General features: G+C 38.8%; 1 non-coding gene and 1 pseudogene across 1 annotated transcript; one reads left to right on the top strand and one right to left on the bottom strand.

The window, feature by feature from the left end:
• The first annotated feature begins 7,655 nt into the window (after positions 1-7,655).
• On the top strand, positions 7,656-9,038 carry LOC129633370 (transcriptional adapter 2-alpha-like; annotated as a pseudogene).
• Positions 9,039-15,060: 6,022 nt separating this feature from the next.
• Positions 15,061-15,132, bottom strand: TRNAS-GGA (transfer RNA serine (anticodon GGA)). Its single transcript has one exon. It is a non-coding gene; the product is annotated as a tRNA-Ser (tRNA).
• Between the last annotated feature and the right edge of the window lie 1,493 nt (positions 15,133-16,625).

Genomic DNA, 16,625 nt, shown 5'->3' with positions numbered 1-16,625 from the left:
CTTTCTAGAACTCATGCTGCTCGTTGTGGAGAGCAGTAAGTAGCCAATCCATTATAGAAATGAATAAACAATCCTGCATTCTGTGAAAGCATCCAAGGAAATGCTACCTATGAGGTCTTCTTAGTAGAGATTTGAACACACAGGATAAAAATAAAAGCAATGTTGCAGGCCCTCTCCCCCAACAGCTTCAAATATGTGCTTTGATTTGAAACAGATGGATTTTCTTTGAGCACAATACTCTGACAGCTAAAAATAAAACAAATGCCCTTTCTGATACTTCAGAATACCCAAGGCCCATGATTCAAGAAAATACATGGAGAAATGTCATCACTTATTTAACTTCTGTAAAGAGTTTCCAAAATAAAATTGCTGATGCTGCTTATCTTGGTTCATGTAAATATTTTTAAAGGAAAGGATCTAGATGCCTTTTTATGCCTCAGCACTATAATAGATAAGATGTAAAAAGACTCTAAGTCCCTAGGAATAAATCAATAATATTTTTATATATATTAGAAGCTATTTTAACTCACAGAATACTCAGAGAGGCCTAATTTGATTTCTTTCTTGTAAGCATTTGGGAGATACAAGTGTTTTATTTCAATTTTATAGATGAGGAAACTGAAGGGTACAGAACTGAGGTGATTTTTCCAAAGTCATCACCCCAAGGTTAATGCTTCCACATCCTGAACTCTTATTTCTTAAATCATGCAGTTTTGCTACTGATCTTTTGGTACTATAGTGTTCTTATTCCCCTTTATTCTACCTTGGTGTCTGTGGAAAATATTGCTAATGAGGTACTTTCCTCTAGCAGGGTTACCATGTGATAGCAATTTCCACCTTGACTCAGAGCAGTAGGAAAAATAACAAAGGAAAAATTACAAAGAGCATCTGCTGATGATAGCAAAGGCTGTAGAGGGGCTAGAATGGAAAATTCTGGGAACAAAACTGAAGCTTCCCCTAAAAGCTACACAGCACTTTATGCATGGATCTCTTAACAATTTTTCTTCAGTCATCAGTAGATGACAATGATCTAGAATGTAGGACTGCAGTAAGCAATTTTAAGTGGGCTAACCACAGAAAATGACCTGAGAATTTGCATGTACTGCCACAATTTATACACAACCAAGAAATTTTATGATGCAGCATTAAATAAGAATGACAGCTAGTTAATGTCTGTAAGTGATGACCTTCCACTTCCCTCACGTCTTCGCAATAGCAGCGGATGCCTTAACCAGCATTGATTCCTGCCATTCTAAAGCTGCTTTCAAAGGCTTTTCTACTGCTGCAGTAAGTGCCAATGCAGCTATATTGCTCCATTTTAACTAAGCTCTTTCCATTATAATCTAAATCCTTCATGCTTCATGCCAACTACCATAACTATCAGCTTTAATCTGACATTTCAAAAAACAGAATTTCAAATATCAAATACACATTCCATATTTCTCTTCCTACAAAAACATTCAAACTGTGCTAGTATTTGGTTTCAGGATTCATTCATCTGATCAAAAATTAAGTAATAAACTGGTTGAAGAAAAACTCTCAAGTCAATTTTGGAAGAATTGAGGAAAATTTTATTATGGACTGAATGTTAAATGATATTAGGAAATTATGTTCTTTTATTAGGTGTAATATGATATTATGCTTTTTAGAGGGAAGTCTATTTTTAGGAAATACCAGTTAAAGTATTTGTAGGTAAAGTGTAATGATATCTGCAACTTACTTATTGAATTTAATCCAAAAATAAATATACATATGTATACACAGAAAAAGTTATAGATGATTAAACAAATGAAGCAGATATAAAAATTACTGAATACTTTGTGGATATATTTGCTAACAGAGGTACTGAGGTAAACCAAGTTCCTGACTTCATAGTCCAGTAGTCTAATTAAAGGTATGCAAATATAATAACTATTGCAATTTGTAATGAATATAGTACTAGCAGTGGAGGAGGTAATGGCAACCCACTCCGGTATTCTTGCCTGGAAAATCCTAGGGACAGAGGAGACTGGCGGGCTACAGTCTACAGGGTCGCAAAGAGTCAGACATGACTCAGCACGCAAGCACACTAGCAGTAGGTAGCAAGACACTTGAAAGCATAAAAGGGGAAGAAAATAATTCTACCTACAGATGTGAAGTAAAGATTTCCACAGGGAGTGACGCTTATAGAGGGACTTAAAAATATATACATGAACAGGAAAGACATTGGCAGAGGGAAGGGATGGGCATCACTGTGGAAGCCTGAAATGGAATAAAAGGGTTAGGAAACAGCACACTGTAGGTGACTAGGCCACTGAGCATGAGATGGAAAGAGTGAGAGATAAGTCTGGAAGGTCATGCAAACTGGGGATCTGATAAGAAGAGTACATTCTGCTAAAGAGTCACAATATTTTCCTAGAGGCAGTATGAATCCTTAAACAATGTTTAAATTGTGTTCGCTTGACTTATTGTGGTGATCACCCCACAATATATACAAATATGGAATCATTATTGCATACATCTGAAGCTAACAATGTTACATGTCAACTATATCACAATTTTTAAAGAGTTGTTAAGAAAAGGATGGGCTTCCCAGGTGGTTCAGTGGTAAAAATTCCGCCTGACAATTTAGGAAACACAGGAGATGTGAGTTCAATCCCTGGGTTGGGACGATCCCCTGGAGGAGGAAATGACAATCCACTCCAGTATTCTTGCCTGGAAATCCCCTGGACAGAGAAGCCTGGTGGGCTACAGTACATAGGGTCACAAAGAGTTGAACACAACTAAGCAATTACACATGCACATATGCAAGAAAGGGTATGGAATGCTCATTAATCCATGACTTATCAACTGAGTAGTTATTTGAACTCCTGGATCAAAACAACTTCTTGGTTAGCATCTTATAGAAATAATCCTAAATTTCACAACAATTTGAAGCAAATAATGACAATTTTTCTGATTAAGTGAGCCAAGTCTAAACAATTAGGCCCAGAGAAAGCATACCAATGGAGATTAAATACTGGAAGCTGTTAATTAAATAATACATAGATAAATATGTGTGAATTAAGAAAATAAGACATGCACATATAAGGACTAAAAACTAAACCAAAGAAAAGATAATTTAAGGAAAATGGTTCACAAATATTGGAAGATTACCTTTTAAAGGAAATCAACCCTAATGTTGGATAGCATCACCAATTCAATGGACATGAACTTGGGCAAACTCCGGGAGATAGTGAGGGACAGGGAGGCCTGGCATGCTGCAGTCCATGGGGTCACAAAGAGTCAAACACAACTTAGCAACTGAACAAATCTGAATATTCATTGGAAGGGCTGATGGTGAAACTGAAGCTCCAATACCTTGGCCACTTGATGCGAAGAGCTGGCTCATTGGAAAAGACCCTGATGCTGGGAAAGATTGAGGGCAGGGGGAGAAGGGGATGACAGGATGAGCTTGTTGGATGGCATCACCAACTCAATGGACATAAGCATGAGCAAACTCAGGGAGAGAGTGAAGGACAGGGAAGCCTGCTGTGCTGCCATTCATGGGTAAAGGGTCAGACAAGAATTAGTGACTGAACAACAAAAACTTTGAAGAACTTTTCACCAGTGTGTTAATCCACTCATGAACACTGAATTTTTTTCATCAAAGATAATTGGCTATTCATTCCAGCCTATGAACAAACAACCCTCCTAAATTTTTAGGAGTTGATACTGGATACCAAATGGCAAATGAAGATAAGGTCTCAGTGAAACGATTATCCAATATAGAAACTATGTTTCCATATGCACTTTGCATTTTGAAAAATCCACTTTTATATACTAATAAAGAGAGCTACACCTCTACTGCTGTCTGATTTTGTTTAAGCCTATATTTATCTTTTAAAATTTGGTCAGTGTAAGATTAGCTTGGTTTCATCCTCAGACTCAATTTCCCTATTTTTTTAATTTTAACTTTTTCTTTACAAATCATATATACTGGATACTGCAAGAAAGTACATTTTAAGTAATTTTTCATTTTAGTTTTGTCAGATGCTGTGTATATGCTGGTAATGCTGTGTATTATCACCCTATATATTTAACTACTATGCAGAGTAAGTACATCATGAAAAGTGCCAGGCTGGATGAAGCACAAGCTAGAATAAAGATTTCTGGGAGAAATATCAACAGCCTCAAATATGCAAATGATACCACTTTAATGGCACAAAGTGAAGAGGAACTAAAGAGCCTCTTTTTTAATTTATTTTTTAATTGAAGGATAATTGCTTTACAGAATTTTGTTTTCCGTCAAGCCTCAACCTGAATCAGCCATAGATATACATATATCCCCTCCCTTTTGAACTTTCCTCCCATCTCCCTCCCCATCGCACCCCTCTAGGTTGATACAGAGCCTCTGTTTGAGTTTGTTAGTCGTTCAGCAAATTCCCATTGGCTATCTCTTTTGCATATGGTAATGCAAGTTTCCATGTTACTCTTTCCATACATCTCATCCTCTCCTCCCCTCTCTCCATGTCCGTAAGTCCACTGTCTATGTCTGTTTCTCCATTGCTGCCCTGTAAGTGAATTCTTCAGGACCATTTTTCTAGATTCCGTATATATGCATTAGAATATGGTATTTATCTTTCTCTTTCTGGCTTACTCCACTCTGTATAATAGGTTCTGGGTTCATCCACCTCATTAGAACTGACTCCAAGGCATTCCTTTTTATGGCTGAGTAATATTCTATTGTTTATATGTACCACAACTTCTTTATCCTTTCATCTGTTGATGGACATCTAGGTTGCTTCCATGTTCTAGCTATTGTAAATAGTGCTGCAATGAACAATGGGATACATGTGTCTTTTCAATTTTGTTTTCCTCAGGGTATGTGCCTAGAAGTGGGATTGCTGGGTCATATGGTGGTTTTATTCCTAGTTTTTTTAAGGAATCTCCATACCATCTTCCATAGTGGCTGTATAGTTCCCTTTTCTCCACACCCTCTGCAGCATTTACTGTTTGTAGATTTTTTGCTGATGGCCATTCTGACTAGTGTGAGGTGATATCTCATTGTAGTTTGGGTTTGCATTTCTCTAGTAATGAGCGATGCTGAGCATCTTTGCATGTGTTTGTTAGCCATCTGTATGTCTTCTTTGGAGAAATGTCTGTTTAGGTCTTTTTCACACTTTTTTGGGTTGTTTGTTTTTCTGGTATTGCGTTGTATGAGTTGCTTGTATATTTTGGAAATTAATCCTTTGTCAGTTGTTTCATTTGCTCTTATTTTCTCCCATTCTGAGGGTTGTCTTGTCACCTTGCTTATAGATTCCTTTGCTGTGCAAAAGCTTTTAAGTTTAATCAGATCCCACTTGTTTACTTTTGTTTTTATTTCCATTACTCTAGAAGGCGGGTAAGAGAGGATCTTGCTTCGATTTATGTCATCAAGTGGTCTGTCTATATTTTCCTCTAAGAGTTTTATAGTTTCTGGTCTTACCTCTTGATGAGGGTAAAACAAGAGAGTGAAAAAACTCATGTTTCAGAGTGAAAAAGTCACATCTGACTCTGAGACCCCATGGACTGTAACCCAGAAGGCTTCTTTCCCCACGGGAATTTTCAAGGCAAGAATACTGGAGTGGGTTGCCATCTCCTTCTCCGTGGGATTTCTGACCTAGGGATCAACCCACATCTCCTGCATTGGCAGGCTGATTTTTTACTGTGGTTCCACGTGGGAAGCCTGCTGTGTATAAAACATACTCCTAATAACATGAGATGTTCTAACTTCACTTTTCAGACTTAAAACTTTTTCAGGGCTTAATGTAACACTATTTAATTTTTTTCTCTAATTTATAAGAATGAGGAATTACGGCTTATAATTACATGGTTATAATCTAGTATGGAAGAAAAATAAGAATTTTAATGCAAAGATCTATTTAGGAGATAGTTTTTGGGAAATTTTAGAAATAAAGTAAATATACTTAAATATAGCTTCTTAATAGATTGCTGGAGGAGTACTCAAAGAAAGAGACAAGAAACTTTAAAGTAAACAACATTAAAATCCTTAGCAAGCACTTGTATACTAGATTCCTGGGAGGAATTATAACATCTGCTGGGTTTTTCCTAATGTGAATTCCTGGGCTACCAATTAGAAATGGAAAATTACTTGAGTTGCACATGTAGCCCACAGTAACTAATCAGACTCTAGGATTCTCCCACACTAGCCTTTGGTCATACCACTAGAAGAAAACAAAGAAAATGTTGACATTGTCAGAGAAGAAACAGGGAGCTCTTTATCTACTTAAAACTAGGATGCGCAGAGGAGAGGGAAGCAGTGAGGTTCTGAAATCTCCTTGAAGCAGCTCAGATTAAAGAAGAACAAAGAAACACTACTACTACTCCTAGAGGAGAACATAGGCAAAACACTCTCTGACATACATCACAGCAGGATCCTCTATGACCCACCTCCCAGAATATTGGAAATAAAAGCAAAAATAAACAAATGGGACCTAATTAACCTTAAAAGCTTCTGCACATCAAAGGAAACTATTAGCAAGGTGAAAAGACAGCCTTCAGAATGGGAGAAGAAAATAGCAAATGAAGCAACTGACAAACAACTAATCTCGAGAATATACAAGCAACTCCTACAGCTCAACTCCAGAAAAATAAATGACCCAATCAAAAAATGGGCCAAAGAACTAAATAGATATTTCTCCAAAGAAGACATCCAGATGGCTAACAAACACATGAAAAGATGCTCAACATCACTCATTATCAGAGAAATGCAAATCAAAACCACTATGAGGTACCATTTCACGCCAGTCAGAATGGCTGCGATCCAAAAGTCTACAAGTAATAAATGCTGGAGAGGGTGTGGAGAAAAGGGAACCCTTTTACACTGTTGGTGGGAATGCAAACTAGTACAACCACTATGGAGAACAGTGTGGAGATTCCTTAAAAAACTGGAAATAGACCTGCCTTATGATCCAGCAATCCCACTGCTGGGCATACACACTGAGGAAACCAGAAGGGAAAGAGACACGTGTACCTCAATGTTCATCGCAGCACTGTTTATAATAGCCAGGACATGGAAGCAACCTAGATGTCCATCAGCAGATGAATGGATAAGAAAGCTGTGGTACATATACACAATGGAGTATTATTCAGCCATTAAAAAGAATACATTTGAATCAGTTCTAATGAGGTGGATGAAACTGGAACCTATTATACAGAGTGAAGTAAGCCAGAAAGAAAAACACCAATACAGTATACTAACGCATATATATGGAATTTAGAAAGATGGTAACAATAACCCTGTGTACGAGACAGCAAAAGAGACACTGATGTATAGAACAGTCTTATGGACTCTGTGAGAGAGGGAGAGGGTGGGAAGATTTGGGAGAATGGCATTGAAACATGTAAAATATCATGTATGAAACAAGTTGCCAGTCCAGGTTCGATGCACGATACTGGATGCTTGGGGCTGGTGCACTGGGACGACCCAGAGGGATGGAATGGGGAGGGAGGAGGGAGGAGGGTTCAGGATGGGGAACACATGTATACCTGTGGCGGATTCATTTTGATATTTGGCAAAACTAATACAGTTATGTAAAGTTTAAAAATAAAACAAAATTAAAAAAAAAAGAATAACCTTAAAAAAATAAAATAAAATAAAGAAGATCAAAGCAACAGGTTTTGCCAACTGGGGAATGGGCAGTTTGGGTTCCTTTAGCAATGATCCCTCTGATAAGCCACCTTGCCAAGGTTGCTTATCATGGAGCTACCTCATGGAGCTTTATATCAAGTGTGCAGTTTCCTTATTTCCTCTGCTTACCGTGTTTCACTTGAGGATTTGAGTACAAGAAACATCAATGTGATCATACTTATGAAATGTCGATTTTCCTCTTCTTGACCCTAGCTGGATTTTCAAGAAGAAATGGCCCTTTTACAAGCTGTGATGGAATGTGGCTTTGGAAATTGGTAGGATATAACCAATCAGATGTGCACCAAGACCAAGGAGGAGCGTGAGAAGCACTATATGAACCATTTCTTCAATAACCCTCTGTTCACATCTACCCTGCTGAACCTGAAGCAAGCGGAGGAGGCAAAAACTGCTGACACTGCCATTCCATTTCACTGCAGATGACCCTCCCCGACCTACCTTTGACTCCTTGTTTTCTCAGGACATGGCGGGATACATGCCAGCTCAAGCAGATTTCATACAGCAGTTTGACAATTATGTGAAGTGGAACTTGAGAGATATTGATTTTGTTGAAGATGACTGGGACATTTTATGTGCTCTGAAGATGGCTGTAGTAGATATCTATCATTCCAGGATGAAGGGGGACAAAGATGAAAAAAAAATTGAGACCATGAATTAATCAACCTTAGGAAGTTTCAGTTAATGGAACGATGATACCCCAAGGAAGTCCAAGATCTTTATGAAAAAAAATGAGGTGATTTGCAAGGATAGTGGGGCCTGTGGGGCCTGACAAGTTCATTGAAAGCCAGGCATTGGAATTTGAACTCCAAAGGGAAATCAAAAGGCTCCAGGAATACAGGACAGCAGGCATTACCAAATTTTGTAGCGCCAGAACCTACAATCACCTCAAGAAGACTCAAGAAGAGGAACCCCTCAAACGCAGAATGTGCTCCGAGGTCCTCCAGGGCATCCAGGACAGCAGCGCCTGCCAGCTGTGGCTCCACCGGCAGGCTGACGTTGACTCTGGCTTGAGTCCTTCTGTTCGAATTACTTCGAATTCAGGTAGATGAAGTGTACTGCCCTTGAAACTCAGTGGCCTCCCTGGCACAGAGAAGTTGAGTGAAAAAGAAAAGGAGCTCTGTTAGATGGTGAAGTTGGTCCCAGGAGCCTAGCCTATTTAGAATACACATCTGCTCTATTGAACAAACATAACAAGCAAGGGGGCTTGAAACTGGCCGAGGCGAGAGCACTCATCAAGATAGACATGAACAAAACCCAGAAAATCTATGATTTCCTCATCTGAGAAGGATACATCACCAAAGCCTGTGAGGCTCCCCAGGAGTGTTGCGGGCCAAAGGGCCACAGGGGCATTCTGGAGCCTCATTTTTGAACTGAATTCTCATTGAGAAAAGAGGGAAAGAAAAAAGGAAATCTTCAGTTGTATTAGTGTCTACTTTCTTCCCCACCCTGCTTTAAAATACTCCTGCTGTTGGTATTGTGCTGCAGAGTTATGTGCTAGATAAGCTATTATTAATTGTGTGTGGGCATTCATTCCTAATACCTCTTGTAACTAAAACAAGAACCATAGTACCGCACAGCACAGTATTGGTAGATATAGAACTAAACCAGTCTGTAGTCCCAGGAGTCCAGCTCAGATCCTCGTACCTGCTTGGGAGGTTGGTTTTCTAATTATCTGTTTTGCCTTCAAACATTGCAGACAGATGTGAAATAAAGAGGCTATATAGAGAGAAAGCTTTCTCCTTCTGTCTGAGATTTTATTTTTAAGCTAACAATTTAGGTTTATGAGCAGAAAGGAGGAAAACCTCCCCCATGATGGTCTTGCCCCAAACTGTACCTTGAACTTGAATGTTTGGCTCTGTAATCTGCAGTCTGACTCTCTCATCTGCAGAAGACTTTTTGAGTAGGTTACACCCAATATAAAATGTCTCTGCTATTTTTAGAATGAATGGATTAAAATGTTTTGCTACTTAAAAAAAAAAAAAAACTAGGATAAAGAATGCAAGATGCAAATAGCCAGATTATTATTACTTTTTAATCAAGAAGCACCTGAGATAATCCTGCTAAGTTTTCCACTGAGTTCATGGCCTAGAAAATTTAATACAGCCTTCAGAGAGCCTGTGGGCACAACACAAAGGTGCCATCTAAAATTTGAAATATTTAAAGTCCCAGTATAACCTTTAAAAATGCTTGCAAATTTTGTATTCTTCTCCTTAATGTATCAATGCTTCTTTTGAAGTAAAAATGGCTTCAGCTACCTACAAGTTAAATTACTAGCCCTTTTCATAAATCTTTGAATAAAATCAATGCTTTCTAAGATAACCATGCTTATTTCCAGCTTTATATTCCCAAAGCATACTCAGCTGGAGAAGAATGACCCAGAAAAAATCTAAAGGTTTCCATGTAAAGATCACATGCTTAGGATAACACTGAGGTCTCTAGTGCTCCAGAGAAGGAGGACTATCTGCTCTTCAGTTAGTGAAGACTGTTGGTATTTTATTCACTCATTTGTGTCTGATTCTTGCAACCCCATGGACTGTAGCCCACCAGGCTCCTCTGTCCATGGGGATTTCCCAAGCAAGAATACTAGAGTGGGTTGCCAGGCCTTTCTCCAGGGATTTTCCCCACCCAGGGATCAAACCCGGGTTTCCTGAAAGGTAGGCAGATTCTTTACTGTCTGAGCCACCAGGGATGTCCAGCTTCCCACCAGGGAAGTTGATATTTTAAAGGTATTTTTCATTACCAGGGGAACTACTAGTGCTATGGTACTACTGGTCATGTCTTGAGATCAGAGAAGAAAAGGAAATTATATTTTAGGTTAAACTAAAAAAAATTCAAGGGAAAAACAATGATTTTCCCAGCTTTGGCTCATCTTTAGATCAACAGCAACTGAACTTAGAAGCGAATGCCACGGTTTTGCCAAAAGAAAACTGTAAGGTTTTAGGCCCCACAGTACTCAGCATAAGGTAAGGCAGTATGATTAGAAATCTGAACAAGAACTTTCTTTTCCTTATTTTTTCAACTGACTATATAATTGACTATAACATTTGTTGCAGGTGTACAACATAGTTGTTCAACACATACACATTATGAAATGACCTCCATAAGTCTAGTAACGGTCTATCACCAAAGTTTTACATTATTGTTGATTATATTCCCTATACTGTACATTACCTCCCCAGGACTTACTTATTATATGACTAGAAGTTTGTACTGGGCTTCCCTGATAGCTCAGTTGGTAAAATATCCACCTGCAATGCAGGAGACCCTGGTTCTATTCCTGGGTTGGGAAGATCTGCTGGAGAAGGGATAGGCTACCCACTACAGTATTTGTGGGCTTCCCTGTGTTTCAGCTGGTAAAGAATCTGGCTGTAATGCAGGAGACTTGCGTTAGATTCCTGGGTTGGGAAGATCCCCTGGAGAAGGGAAAGGCTACCCACTCCAGTATTCTGGTCTGGAGAATTCCATGGACTCTAGAGTCAACAGGGTCGCAAAGAGTCAGACACAACTGAGTGTAAATGCTGTGCTGTGCAAAAGTTTATACTTATTAATCTCCTTTGCCAATCTTATCCATTCCTCCATCTGCCTGATTCTGGCAACCCACTAGTCTGTTACCTGTATTTATGAATCTGTTTCTGCTTTGTTTTTTCTTTGTTGTTAATTTGTTTTTATGTTCCACATACAAGTGAAATTATACAGGATTTGTCTTTGTCTGACTTTTTTCACTTTGCTTAATACATTCTCGATCCATCTATGTTGTTGTAAATGGAAAGATTTCATTCTTTCTCATGACTAATATTCCATTTCATATATTAACAGCATCTTCTTTATCCATTCACCTATCAATGAACACTTAGGTGGCCTCCAAGTTTTGGCAACAATAAACCACTGTGATGAAAAAGAGGTGCATATATTTCTTCAAATTAGTGAGTTTTGTTTCTTTGTATAGATGTCAAAGAGTGGAATTGGTGGGTGGTATGGTAGTTCTATTTTTAATTTTTTTAAGAATCTCTATGCTGTCTACCATAGTGGCCACACAAATTTATATTCTCACCAATAGTGTAAGAGGGTTCCCTTTTCTCCACATCCTCTCTAGCATTTATTGCTTGTAGATTTTTTGATGACAACCATTCTGATCAGTGTGAGGTGATACCTCACTGTAGTTTTGATTTGCAACTCTCTAATAATTAGTGATATTGAGAATCTTTTCATGTGTTTGTTTTCCATCTGTGTGTCTTCTTTGGTGAAATATCTATTTAGGTCTTCTGCCATTTTTTCACCAGGTTGTTCTTTTTATTATTGAGCTGCATGTGCTGTTTGTATATTTTAGAGATTAATCTTTCATCAGTTGCCTCATTTGCAAATATTTTCTCTCATTCTTAAGACTGTCTTTTTGTTTTGTTTATAGTTTCTTTTGTTTTGAAAAAACGTTTAATTAGGTCCCTTTTGTTTATTTTGTTTTTATTTTCATTACTCCAGGACATGGGTTACAAAAGATCTTGCGGCAATTTATGTCAGAGAGTGTTATGCCTATGTTTTCCTCTAAGAGTTTTAGTGTCTGGCCTTACTTTTATGTCTTTAATCCATTCTGAGGTTTGTGTGTGTTAGTGTGTGTGTGTGTATGGTGTTAGAGAGTGTTCTAATTTCATTCTTTTACATGTAGCTATCCAGTTTTCCCAGTACCACTTATTGGTGAGACTGTCTTTTCTCTATCGTATATTCTTGCATTCTTTGTCACAGATTAGGTATGTGGGTTTATCTATGGGCTTTCTATATGGTTCCATTGATCCATTTTTTTGGTAATGTGCCAGTACCATACTGTCTTGATTATTGTAGCTTTGTATTGTAGTCTGAAGTCAGGGAGCCTGATTGCTCAAGCTCAATTTTCTTTCTCAAGATTGCTTTGGCTATGTGGGATTTTTTGTATTTCTATATAAGTTGTAAAAAAATTTTGTTCTATGAAAATTTCCATTGGTAATTTGATAGGGATTACACTGAATTTGTAGACTGCTTTGGGTAGTACTGTTAAATGGGTTTTTTAAATTCTTTTTGTAGTTCTCACTTTCTTCTCTTTCTCTCTTCCCTTGTGACTTGATGACTATCTCTAATGTCATAACTGAATTCCTTTCCTTTTAATGCTTGTGTATCTACTGTAGACTTTTGGTTTGTGATTACCATGAAGTTTATAAATAATGACATAAAAACAACAGAAAACCTATATATATATAGGTTTTATATGTGTGTATATATATATTCACATATATAGGTTATATATTATATGGTTATAGGTTATAACTATATATATGTGGTTGTCCCTTTTAGGCTGTCTATCTCTTAAGTTGAAATGCATTTTAAAAGCCTTATATTTTCATACCCCCCAAGTTTTTATATTTTTTATGTTATATTTTACATGTTTTTATTTTGCATATTCTGTAAATGGTTATTATAGATTTGGATGATTTTTACTACTTTTGTCTTTTAAGCTTCTTTCGAGTTTTGTAATGTTACTATAGGTTTGCCTCTACATGAGATTTTTTTCATTCATAATTTTCTTATTTCCAGTTGTAGCCATCTCTTCTCCACTTAGAATAATCCTTTTAACATTTCTTGTAAGGCCAGTTTAGTGGTGATGAACTCCTTCAGCTTTTGCTTGTATATAAAACTCTAAATGATAATCTTGCCAAGTCAAGTACTCTTGGTTGTCAATTTTTTCCCTATCATATCCTTCCACTTCCTTCTAACCTGCAAAGTTTCTGCTGAAAAGTCAGTTTATTGTATTCTGGGAGCTCCCTTGTATATAACTAGCTGTGTCTCCATTGCCACTGTTAGTTTCTTTACCTTTGATTTTTTCATTTTAATTATAGTTTGTTTTGGTGGGGACCTCTAGATTCATCTTGTTTGGGACTCTCTGTGTTTCTTGGACCTAGATGTCTGTTTCCTTGCCAGGTTAAGGATGTTTTCAGCTATTATTTCTTCAAAAAGTTCTCTGCCCCTTTCTCTATCTCTTCTCCTTCCAAGACCCCTATAATGTGAGTATTTGTGCACTTGATGCTATCCCCAATGTCCTTTAAATTATATTCATTTTTCTCATATTTTTTTTCTTTTCAGCTTCCATTATTTTCACTACTCTTGTCTTCTAGATCTCTGGTTCATTTTTCTATATCATCTAATCTACTGTTGATTCCCTCCAGTGTACTTTTTACTTCAGTTGTATTCTTCAGTTCTGGTTGATTCTTTATACATTTTTTATCTCTTTGTTGAAATTCTCACGGTGTTCATAAATTTTTATCCCAAGTTTTTTGACCATATTTATGACCATTATCCTGAACTTTTTATTGAGTAGATCAAAATATTTCCATTTTGTTTAGTCCTTTTTCTGAGGTTTTATCTTGGTCTTTCATTTGGAACGTATTCTTGTGTCTCCTCATTTTGCCTAGTTCTCTGTGTTTAAGACAAGTGAAGTCGCTCAGTCGTGTCCAACTCTTTGCGACCCCATGGACTGTAGCCTACAGGCTCCTCCATCCATGGGATTTTCCAGGCAATAGTACTGGAGTGGGGTGCCATTGCCTTCTCCAGGGGATCTTCCCAACCCAGGGCTCGAACCCGGGTCTCCCGCATTGTAGACAGACACTTTACCATCTGAGCCAACAGGGAAGTCTCTGTGTTTACTTCTTTGAATTTAGTAGGTAAGTTATATCTCTCAACCTTGGAGACGTGGTCTTATGTAGTAGATGTCCTCTGGGACCCAGAAGCACACCCCCCTCTGGCCACCAGAGCCAGATGTGTAACAGGTGTTCCCAACGTGAGCTGTATGCACCTTTCTGCTGTGGTGGTGCCGACTGCTACAGTCACTGGTATTCAGGGCTGGTCCTGGCCCAGCTGGCTGCAATGCCCAGCAGTGTATGACTGTAGGTACATTGCAAGTAGGGTAGGCCCTCAATGTGACTCGGTGTAAGGAACAACGGTATGTTACTGCTGCTAGGGGGCAGAGATTCCCCAGTTCACAACCACTGCAGAGGTCCTGGTAGGCAAGGCAAGTCCCTAGCACAACTGGCTATGAGACCTGGTGTTGCATAACCACTGCAGGAACTGGTTGGTGGCACAGGCCCCTGGAAGTAATAGTCTAGAAGGAGTATTTCAAAATGGCACTCCTCTAGTATAGCTGTCTGCAAAGTAGAATAAGATCACAAAAATTACTGCTGCCAGAATCTCAGTCCCCAGGGAGTGTTACAGCTGCCTCCTATCTCTCTTCAAGTTTAGCAAGTGAAAGTGAAAGTGAAGTCGTGTCCGACTCTTTGCGACCCCATAGACTATAGCCTACTAGGCTCCTCCCTCCATGGGATTCTCCAGGCAAGAGTACTGGAGTGGGTTGCCATTTCCTTCTCCAGGGGATCTTCCCTACCCAGGGATCGAACCCTGGTCTCCCGCATTCCAGGCAGACGCTTTAACCTCTGAGCCACCAGGGAAGCAAGTGGCACCTTTCAAATTGCTGCCTCTACATTGGGACTCAGATTGAGTGAACTTCTGCATGTGCCCTTTAAGAGTGGAGTCTCAGTTTCCCACAGTTGTTTGGCTCTCTGAACATAAGCCCTGCTTAGTTTTCAAAGCCCAACATTTTGGGGGCTCATATTCCTGGTACAGACCCCCAGGCTGGTGAGCCTGAGTGAGGGTCAGGGTCCTTGCTCCTCAAGAAAGAACTTTGTAGTTGTGACTTTTCTTCCACTTTTCTGGTTCACAGTGCCGGGGATACAGGTCCTGACTAGACCATATCTCCACCCCTCCTACCTATCTTTGGAGAAGGAAAAGGCAACCCACTCCAGTATTCTTGCTTGGAGAATCCCATGGACAGAAGAGCCTGGTGGTCTGCCATCTATGGGGTCGCACAGAGTTGGACACGACTGAAGTGACTTAGCAGCAGCAGCCTACCTATCTCATTGTGACCCTTTCTTTATATGTATTGTTGTGGAACATTTTTTCTGCTAATCTTCAGGTCATTCTCAGAGATGGTTGCTCTGTAAGTAGTGGCAACGCTGGTGTGCCCATGAGAGGAGGTAAGCTCAAGATATTCTTACTTTATAATCTGGATTCAGACTCAGAGCCAGAACTTTTTGCTGGGATATGGAAGAGTGCCATCGCTGATGGAGAAAGGTATATCTCTGAATGCATATGATAAGTAAAAGTGAAAGTGTTAGTTGCTCAGTCATGTCCGACTGCAACCTCATGGACTGCAGCCTGCCAGGCTCCTCTGTCCATGGAATTCTCCAGACACAAATATTGAGTGGGTTGACATTTCCTTTTCCAGGGGATCTTTCTGACCCAGCGATTGAACTCGGGTCTCCCACATTGCAGATTCTTTACCACCTGAGAGGTGCTAGGCATGTACAGATGAGTCACTAAAGTTCTGTTTACCCTTCAGATCTCAGTCTAGCCATTGTTCCCTCAGAGAGGTCTCTCTTGATTCTCTGGTGTTAGTTTCATATCCTGTAGACTCTTCTTAAACCGATAAATATTTGTGTTCTCAACTTAATTGTGTGAGCCTTTAACATATGCTGCAGGCAGTGTACCTTATTCTCAGTCTTAAATACAGTGAGCCCTCATTAAATGTAAATTGGTTACTAGATTAAATAATGACCACTTTACTACCAGACATCAGTGGTAAATAAATAATAATAATTGGATTTATGCTCCCTCTCTCTTTCTCTCTTTTCATTAATACATTCCTTCCATTTATGAGAAGTGTATATACACCTAAATAACCTAAAAACTTTTCTGCAATGGCTTATTTTCTGAACAAAATAAAGCAGATCTATCTTATCTTTCCCAGATTCATTTATGTTGGATTAGCATGCTACCCTCAGCAGCCCTGAGTGCTGCTGGACTACCCTTCATTCATATCAATATCATCATTTTGGTGAGGCTATTAAACAAATAACATAATACTTGGTGAAACAGCTTAAAA

This window comes from Bubalus kerabau, chromosome 18 (assembly GCF_029407905.1).
Source record: "Bubalus kerabau isolate K-KA32 ecotype Philippines breed swamp buffalo chromosome 18, PCC_UOA_SB_1v2, whole genome shotgun sequence".
NCBI lineage: Eukaryota > Metazoa > Chordata > Mammalia > Artiodactyla > Bovidae > Bubalus > Bubalus kerabau.
The sequence above is the reverse complement of the archived record's forward strand: the minus strand, read 5'-3'. Positions and strand labels throughout refer to the sequence as shown.